The sequence below is a fragment of the Chanodichthys erythropterus genome, chromosome 12, assembly GCF_024489055.1.
Source record: "Chanodichthys erythropterus isolate Z2021 chromosome 12, ASM2448905v1, whole genome shotgun sequence".
Taxonomy (NCBI): Eukaryota; Metazoa; Chordata; class Actinopteri; order Cypriniformes; family Xenocyprididae; genus Chanodichthys; species Chanodichthys erythropterus.
The window spans coordinates 47,494,016-47,503,408 of record NC_090232.1 but is presented as its reverse complement, the minus strand read 5'-3'; positions in this window follow the sequence as shown (position 1 = coordinate 47,503,408).

Sequence of the window (9,393 nt, the reverse complement as noted above, 5' to 3'; positions counted from 1 at the left end):
AATGTATGTGTGTATAACATTGATAATGATATTTTTTAGCTTTATTCCTATTTTGCCAAAAGGAAGCTTTATTTAAAGTGTAAATGTTCAAAAGTTGGAGGAAGCATTACAAATCTGTCTCCCTGATTGAAGCTTGGCCATTCATCCGGCCACCTCTGTTGTGCAAGCACCACATTAACAGCTGACTTTGTTCCGTTCAAAGGACATACCGGCCATTCCAGCTAAACTAAGGCCTTCACCTCTTAATATAGAAAATAATAATAAAAATATAGCTGCAAGCAGCAATTATGGGGCCAAGCACAAAAACGGCACAATAGCACAATGAGCATCAGACCAGCTGCAACAGGGAGCAATTAGAGACCTATTAAGACCATTTTAGAGAAAAAAGCTGAAAAAAGGTTTGTAAAGTAAAACAATATGGCGGACAGGAAGCTCAGCTGACTTTGGCAATTTTGATATCTGTGTTCTCGGAATGACCCAAGGAATCGACTGAGACCAGTTTCATTACAATTAATTAAAATAGTCAAAAGTTATTAGCATTTATGTAAATTTTGTTATAACTTTTGACCACAAGGTGGCGCTGGTCCGAAACTTCTCAGGCTCCTTCAGGGCATTGTGCTGATGACCCATTCTGAGTTTCGTAAAGATACGCTAATGCATTCGTAAAATACAGCATTTTAGCACAAAATTCAAAATGGCCGACGGCCAATGTCCGATATGGGAAAATTGGTTATCAATCAACTCGGCATGATGCCCCGAATCCAACGAGACCATTTAAATGTATGATTTTTGGACAAAACTTTCAGAAGTTATAAGTAAAAATAGTCTTTTTTCATATCTCCGCACCAGTAGGTGGCGCTGCGCCGAAACACTGCATGATGCCTCAGGTCATGCTTGTGATGATAGTTTCCAAGTTTGGTCTGAATAAGATAATGCATTGCGGAGATACAGCCTTATGTCTATTTTCGCAAACACTATGTCCAATTTGTTTGCGTCTTTTACGAAAATGGATTGAGGAATCACCTTGAATTCCATAACTTTTTGTCTGCATGGTCTGAAGATGATCTGGTTCAATTTTCATGAAAATCTGAGCAATGGCCTAGGAGGAGTTCAAAAAAAGTAGGTTTTTCAGAAAATTCAAAATGGCGGAAAATTTTTCATGACAACAAATGACGTCTTAGGATGCATTTAAACCGGCTTGACCCAAGGAATCAGAGGAAAAAATATTTTTATTTCTATTTTTTTTTTTTTTGTTTGTTTTCTATTTAATTTCGGTTCAAAAGTTATTAGCATAAACATAAGTGCAAATTTGGAGAGCTGGTGGCGCTACAGGGATTGAGTTAGAGACTCCAAATGTGCTATGGACAAAGGTCAGAGTGTCCTCTAACTCAGTGGATCTCAAACCTGTCCTGGGGACCCCCCACCACTGCACATTTTGCATCTAACACACCCAATTCAACTCTTGCAGTCTCTACTAATTAGCTGATGACTTGAATCATGTGTGTTAGATGAGGGTGACATGCAAAATGTGCAGTGGTGGGGGGACCCCAGGACAGGTTTGAGAACCACTGCTCTAACTGTGTGCCAAATTTCACAACTTTCCCGCAAGCGGTTCTATGGGCTGCCATAGACTTCAAGAGTGGAAGAAGAAGGATAATAATAAAAAGAAATCTAACAATTACAATATGTGCCTAAGCACCTTTGTTCTTATGTGCTTGCATACGATTTGTCTAATACAATAAATTGAATTATTATATTTAAGCTTTAGTTATATTTTAGGTGATGTTGCTGGGTAAATGAGTTAAGAACAGTGCTCAGTCATAAAAAAAAAAAAAAAAAAAAATGTTGCGTGTGCGTGTGAGGCGCCGGCGTGATCACTTACATTTTCTTATAAAGCAGGGGAAAAATTAAAATACTCAGACATTTATGGTCACATTTATGTAACACATTTCGAATCTGTGAAGGGTTAAATAGGCCTATTATTTTTGTACACTCAGAATAAAAAGAAAAAAATGCCTGTAAAATAAAGAAAACAAAAAGAATTTCCTCTCTGGACTTGTCAAAAATGAACCGAAACTCAGCATATATAGCTTAGTCTATTACTTGTCGCATTTTGTTCTTTTCATTTTGTTAATATGTTTATTATTTAGATAAAATAAATTTCGTGCAGAGGTTATTTATTCCTTTTATAGGATTTAACCCTGTTTTTCTCCATTCAGAAGCGCTGCAGGTGCCTGAAGATGATGATGATGAATCCTCATGTTCTGTTGTTTAGTCTGCTATTTGTGCATTGGCTAAAACTAATTAAACCCCTGGGATTTTATTAATGGGTCACAGACACGTATCCATTGTTATTTCATTTAATTCTAATTTTATTTGACCTTGTTGGTTAATGAAAAAATAATGATCTCGTTGGTTGAAAGTCAGGGGGGAACTAAATGACATTGACAAAATGGCAACATTTCTAGTTTTCGTTTAGTTTTTTAACTAATACATATATATTTTTTCTTATATTCAGGTTTATTTCTATCAGCATAAATGTTTTAATAGTTAACTATAATAATAACTATAATAACCGTGCCTGGGAAAAACATCCACAGAACTGCAGTACAGTCAATGTTCCAGCTGTTTAAGCCATGAATATTTACAAATATTCACGAACTATTTATTGCCATCTGGGACACAATCTCAGGCCGGGAGTCTCAGACTCATCAAAGCCAAATACAGTTATTGATGCTCAGGAAGCTAACACCAATTTCTTAATGATCAGCATTTTATCTGAAAGAGGTTCACCTGAAAATGTGGTCCAATAGAGGGAGCCACAGGATAAGGATAATTATCCATAGAACATGTTTTCACAAGATGTACTATAAGTCTAAGGTGTCCCCTGAATGTGTTTGTTAACTTCAGCTCAAAATACCCCATAGATTTTTTTTTTAATTATTTTTTTTAACTGTCTATTTTGGGGCATCATTATAAATGCGGCGATTCAGGCTGCTGGCCCTTAAAATCCTCGTGCTCCCTGCCCCCCGAGCTTGCGACTGCCTTAAACAGCATAAACAAAGTTCACACAGCTAATATAACCCTCAAAATAGATCTTTACAAAATGTTCATCATGCATACTGCATACACTGTCAGAAATAGGGGTACAGTAGAAGTCCATTTCTGTCCCCCAAGGTACAATCTACACTAATGTACCCCACAGGGCTTATTATTGGACATCAAGGTACATACATGAGGTACATACATTTTTGAGGGTCAAAAAGGTACAAATATGTTCCCAAGCATTAAATGGTACATACATGTACCGTTTCTTTTAAAGGTTAAGATACAATATCAAGAGACAGCCTCTGCTAAGCCTTTTTTTTTTTTTTTTTTTTTTTTTTTTTTTTTGAAAGTTGTTGTTGTTGTAAACAACAACTTTTACAAAAAAAAAAAAAGGCTTAGCAGAGGCTGTCCATCTTGCCAGGTGTTAAAAAGTAACACTGAAGCAGTGTTAAAGTTAATGAGATAATTGATTGATGATTGAGTGATTATTGACAATTAATGGAGACACCTGATGATAATAAGTAGAATCACTGAAGGAAAGAGAGAAAAAAGGTGTTAATTAATGTTTTATGGAATGTTTCATTTCAAGTCATGATGAAAGAGGTCAGCGTTTGCTTTAGTTGGGCTCTTGACTCTTTACCTTTTATTGTTAATTATTCTCTGACTGCTCCAACTTCGTGTTTGTAAAGCACATTTGTTATGGTCAGAGAAAATATGATCTGGTCACAATATAATTTAATGATGATATAATCATCATGTGATGGTCTGATGTTGTTTAGAGTCTAAATATCTGACTGTGTGCTTGATGTGTAGCTTTAGTATTAATGATTACAGTGCTGTGATTTTACAGCTTGAGATCCAAACAGCAGCATGATATTTTTTTTTTTTTAAAGAGCATTACATACCTAAGCTTCACTGTTTAAACACACACAGACATCAAGAATCAGCATCTGATTCTCAAGAACGGTGACGATAAATAAATACAAAATACTGACAAACAGATCAACTCTGAACATCACAAAACAAGCTACTGTCACAACAAAACAACAGAAAAATAAAAGCAAACATGAACAATCTACGAAAATTACAGGACAATTCAGCTGCATAATTTATTCATGCAGCAATGCATGATGGGAGCCATGGATGAGTTTTGATTGGTGGCTCCCATCATGCACTGCAACATGAAGCACTTTGATTGTCACCATTGTTGAGGGTCATATGCTGATTCTTGATGTCTGTGTGTTTAACCTCTTAACTGTCACGATCCTGTTCACATGGTTTAGCCCAGATGAAATCCCAATTCTACCCCTTACCCCTTTCCCCTTCCCCTTTGTTTCGCGCGTTCACGTGAAGGGGTAGGGGTGTCCCAATTCTCATTTGGTTGGAGGGGAAGGGCCAGGTAGCCCTTCAAACGAAGATTTTTCGGGACCATACTTCAGACGAAGGGGTATGATGAATTTCCAACATGGCCGACCAAGCGAGCAGAGAGACCCATAAATGTAAGTATTTTTTTACGGTAAACAGTATTTTAGTAATAAATAACCACTTGTTTTATGTTGCCTTTAATCTTGTGTTCATGTATACGGTTATGTTCTCCGAAAAAAAGATTTGTAAAAATCGCTATGAAAACAGTTCGCTAATGTTTTTTACTTTATGATAGTTCCACAGCATATTTTTTTTATATTTTATTGAAACCCGCGTTGATTTGACAACATAAATTCAAATCCGGTGGCAGCTAGCTTGTCTTTTTGCCGCATGCCTGATTAATGTATTGTTTTGTTGTGGTTACGTCCATAAATACGTGTACCTTACATGATATAAATAAAAAGTGCAATCAGTTTGCGTGCTTATTCATCAGTATTGTATGTTCTGTATCAACCAGGGACTCCTGAGGAAACACGCAGGTTCGTCTCCTTTGTGTTATGTGAAGAACTGAAGACAAATGCAAAAAATAGCTGTCGCCCAAGCAACAGAGATCACTACAGCTATCGAGGGCATCTTAAAAGGCCAATTCACACCGCACCAACAAACATTTTTTTTAGGGCGACCCTTTTTATTAACGAGACCCATAAGCATATACAACCATGTAGCTAAACAAGCCAAAACGAATTATTAAAAACGAAACTGAAGGTAAACCTGCGTTGCTCTCATAGTGGTTAACGTTACCTCGCTCTTTTGGTGAAGTGGAGCAGCTGCTCTTGCTGAATGGCACGGATTGCACTATGGACTATTGTACCTTTTGTATATATATATATATATATATATATATATATATATATATTTTTTTTTTTTTTTTTTTTTTTTTACAGTATTTTATTTTTTATAATGAACAAGCTGGGATGTCAGGTTTCCACTGCTTTGTTGTGTTGTGCGTGAGGCGCAGGCGCGATCAAACAGCTGTCTTTGCAGGGGACTTGCCTCATCGTCATGGCAACGGTTCGTGGACAGGTCAGATTACGTTCACACTGTTCACACCGCGCAGACATTCCACGACCTGACAAACGCCGATTAAACATGTTCAGTCGGGTGAAAACCGACTCCAACAAACTCCAACAGATGAGTGTTGTCGGTGCGGTGTGAATTGGCCTTTAGAAGTGTGTGATAAACATCGGCGACGACTTATGATGACGTGTAACGGTCTAGTAGTGGTGTCCCATTTCTTAGGGGAATATTTTCAGCCCTACCCCTTGACACTCTGTTTCAAGGGGCAAGGAGAAGGGATAGGCGTAGGGGTAAGGGGAAGGGGTATAAAATAGAATTGGGATTGGGCCTAAATGTCTCCAGATCTCAGCAGAGGATTAAACAACTCCATATACAGAAGCTCTTATTGAGAATTAAGAGAGAGAGTTTTTTTGTTGTTGATGTTTTATTGAAATTTGTTTGAGGGTTTGTATGTTACCATCATAGTGATCAGTGTTTTCTTTAGTTGGGTAGTTTGACTTGTCTTTGTAATGTTAGAGTTTCTCTGGCTGCTGTAACCGTATTTGTTAGAGCAAGAAAAACAAGAGAAAACACAATCAGATGATGTGGCTGTTTCATGATATGAATATAATCATTGTGTAGTGGCTTAATTCACTGAGCTTATGACTGAATTTAATATGAGCAATATCTTATAAACTTTGTTTTATTGTCATTTACTTTTAATCAGAAAAGCTGAATGAGTTTTAAAACACATTGAACAATAAACACTTTAAAATTCAGGCAGAACTTCCTCACACACAGACATCAAGAATCACTGTATGAATCTCAACAACGGTGACATGCTTCATGCTACAATGCTGCTTTTTTTTTTCATCATGCACCCAGAATGCATTGCAACATGAAGCATGTCACCGTTGTTGAGATTCATACGCTGATTCTTGATGTCTGTGTGTGAGGAAGTTCTGCTGGAGTTTTAAAGTGTTTAGTGTACAATGTGTTTTAAAACTCATTCAGCTTTTTCTGATTAGTGATGGGATTTATGGCTCTTTGAGGGGATCCGGATCTTCGCGATCCGTTCCTTTCAAAGAGCCGTTCAAAAGAACGGCTCTTTTGGCTCTTTTTAAATATTTAGTCAGTTTTAAGAAGCCAGCTTGGGGGCATCTCAGTTTATCCTGGAAATAATCACTGGGAGGAATGATGAGGTGAGATTTGTAGTCCAATAATTAAAACTCGGATATCACACACCAATATCTGAGTTTGAATTATTATGAAATATTGATTATTACCTCATTTGTCATGTGTGGACTATATTCCATAGGGTTGCACAAATCCCTCTGCTTAGACAGTGACATCACTATTTTGGATTTACCTTTAGTACAAAGTGTGTGTGTGTGTGTGTGTGTGTGTGTGTGTGTGTGTGTGTGTGTGTGTGTGTGTGTGTGTGTGTGTGTGTGTGTGTGTGTAAAGCTACGTTGACTTATGTTATTCGAATACAATACCTACTCACAAATAAACATCAAAAACAAAGCCGGCTGCAATGAATTTCTGTGCAAAACAGCTTTTACTACAAACACTTCCACACAAGAACATTGTTATCACACAAGACGTGTGTGTCGTCTTCCTTTCGAAGTCCGAACGACCCGCTATTACTGACGTTGGCACTGAGACAGAGAGGCAATCGCACGTTTTTTTTTTTTTTTTAACTGGAGTAAGCATGTGACGGCAGCGTGCACACGTCATGGCTCCGCTCCTACCCAATGACAGAGGAACGCAGGGTTTTTTTCCACTGGAGTACTCACGTGAAGGATGCATGCACAACTAATAACTATCTGCTGAACACATGTTTGGACGCTGTCGGCTGATGGAATTCTCCAGACTTTGGAGAAGGTGATGCACAGCTGGATTTGATCCATAAACTAATATCATCACGCTATAAAGGGTTGGCCTGCGCTGGGTGCGCCCCTCCCCCTATAACTGTTCTGTCTCGCGGAGGAGCTCATTTGTGTGCATCTGTGTGAAACACGCATAGGAAAAAAGAACGACAGAAAGAATGGCTCCCTTCCAGCCGCGACTCGGCTCCCATCGTTCATGTTTATGAGCCGTTCAAAAGAATCGGTTCGTTCGCGAACGTCACAACTCTATTTCTGATTAAAACTGTTTTTTTCATTGTATTTCTGGAGGAGATCTAATACAAACTTAACATTTTATTCATATATTAGATCTGTGAATTAAGCCATTATATGACAATTATATTCTTATCATAAAGCAGATGACCCCATTTTGTTTTGTTATTATTGCCATAACATACAGTTACAATAGCCACAAAAAAACTAACACTAAAAAAGACAAGAGTAAAACTGACTAACTAAAGCAACGACTGACCTCGATCACGGTGACATCAAACCAAACTATTATTTTCAACAAATCATCAACATCTAAACCTCTGGTAATTATCAATAACAACTTTTGTAGATGTATGTCAGAAATAAAGTCAGTCTGGTTAGTAATAAGTGAAGCTGGTAATGCTGCTTGTGGAGTTGTTTAATCAGATCTTCAGAGATTTAATGTCTTTTATCTTCAGTTGATTTCATCTAAGGCTGTGGGTGAAGTCGTAGTTCTTATTGTTTCTCTTTTCTTCTGTGATTCTGCTCGTTATCACCTTATTATCTCATTAACTCCAACACAGATTTAGTGTTACATTTAATAGCCTGTAGTGTGCACACTGAGTAGTGTTCATTTCATCTGGGCTAAACCATGTGCTAAACAAGGGTGTGCTGGTTGGGAGGCGTCCGGCCAGCGGGATAAATAAAATAAAAAGACCCTTTAGATTATAAAAGCTCTGCTGGAGCTCTGCAGATTTACTATAAAAAAACAATATTACAACTATATCACCAGTTAATACTGGATGTCACCAGTGAATCTGGCCATTTCACAATGAGAAAACACAACCATTATGACTGTGCTTCCCAAAGCATTATAAATCTAAATTGCTCAACTTTGGCTCACAGCACTTTTGGGAAACACAGCTCAGATCATAGTTTCTCTGACCATAACAAATGTGCTCTACAAACACAAAGTTGGAACAGCCAGAGCTAAATTAATGTTAATAAATAGAGTCAAGAGCCCAACTAAAGGAAATGCTTTTCACCATCATGGTGACTTCAAACTAAACTTTCATTAAAACATCAACATCTAAACATCTGTTAATTCTCATTAAGAACTTTTGTTGATGTATGACAGAAATCAAATCATACTGGTTAATAATAAGTGTAATAATGTTTAATGGCTGGAAGTCAGTTGTAGTTGTTGTGTCTCTCTCTTTTTCTCTTGTTGTTTCTTCAGTGATTCTGCTTATTATCATCAGGTGTCTCCACTAATTGTCAATCATCACTCAATCATCAATCAATTATCTCATTAACTTTAACACTGCTTCACCCGGCAAGGTGGACTCATATGGAATGTTTAAAAATGTGTTTCAAATGAAATGTTGTAAAATGTAAAAATGAAAATGATTTAATAAATTCTGATTTTAATTCAGCGTGTGTGTGTGTGTAAAATATATATATATATATATATATATATATATATATATATATATATATATATATATATATATATATATATATATATATATATATATATATATCATTATATTCAATGATTGTACGCTGTCAAAACCAATTTTGTAAAAATTTTGTTAAAGGTACAAAATTGTCACCAAAGGTACTGAATTCCCACGTGTTCTCATTCACTCTGTCAAGTGGGCTATATTAGTGAACTAATGTAGGGAATAGGGAATGAGGGTATAGGGTGTGATTTAGAACACAGCCTCTGAGTGTCGACTTTGAGCGATGTTAATCCATGATATATTGCTGTAGGCTACTTTCTCAAAAATGTCAAATACTACTCAGAATATATTGTTTT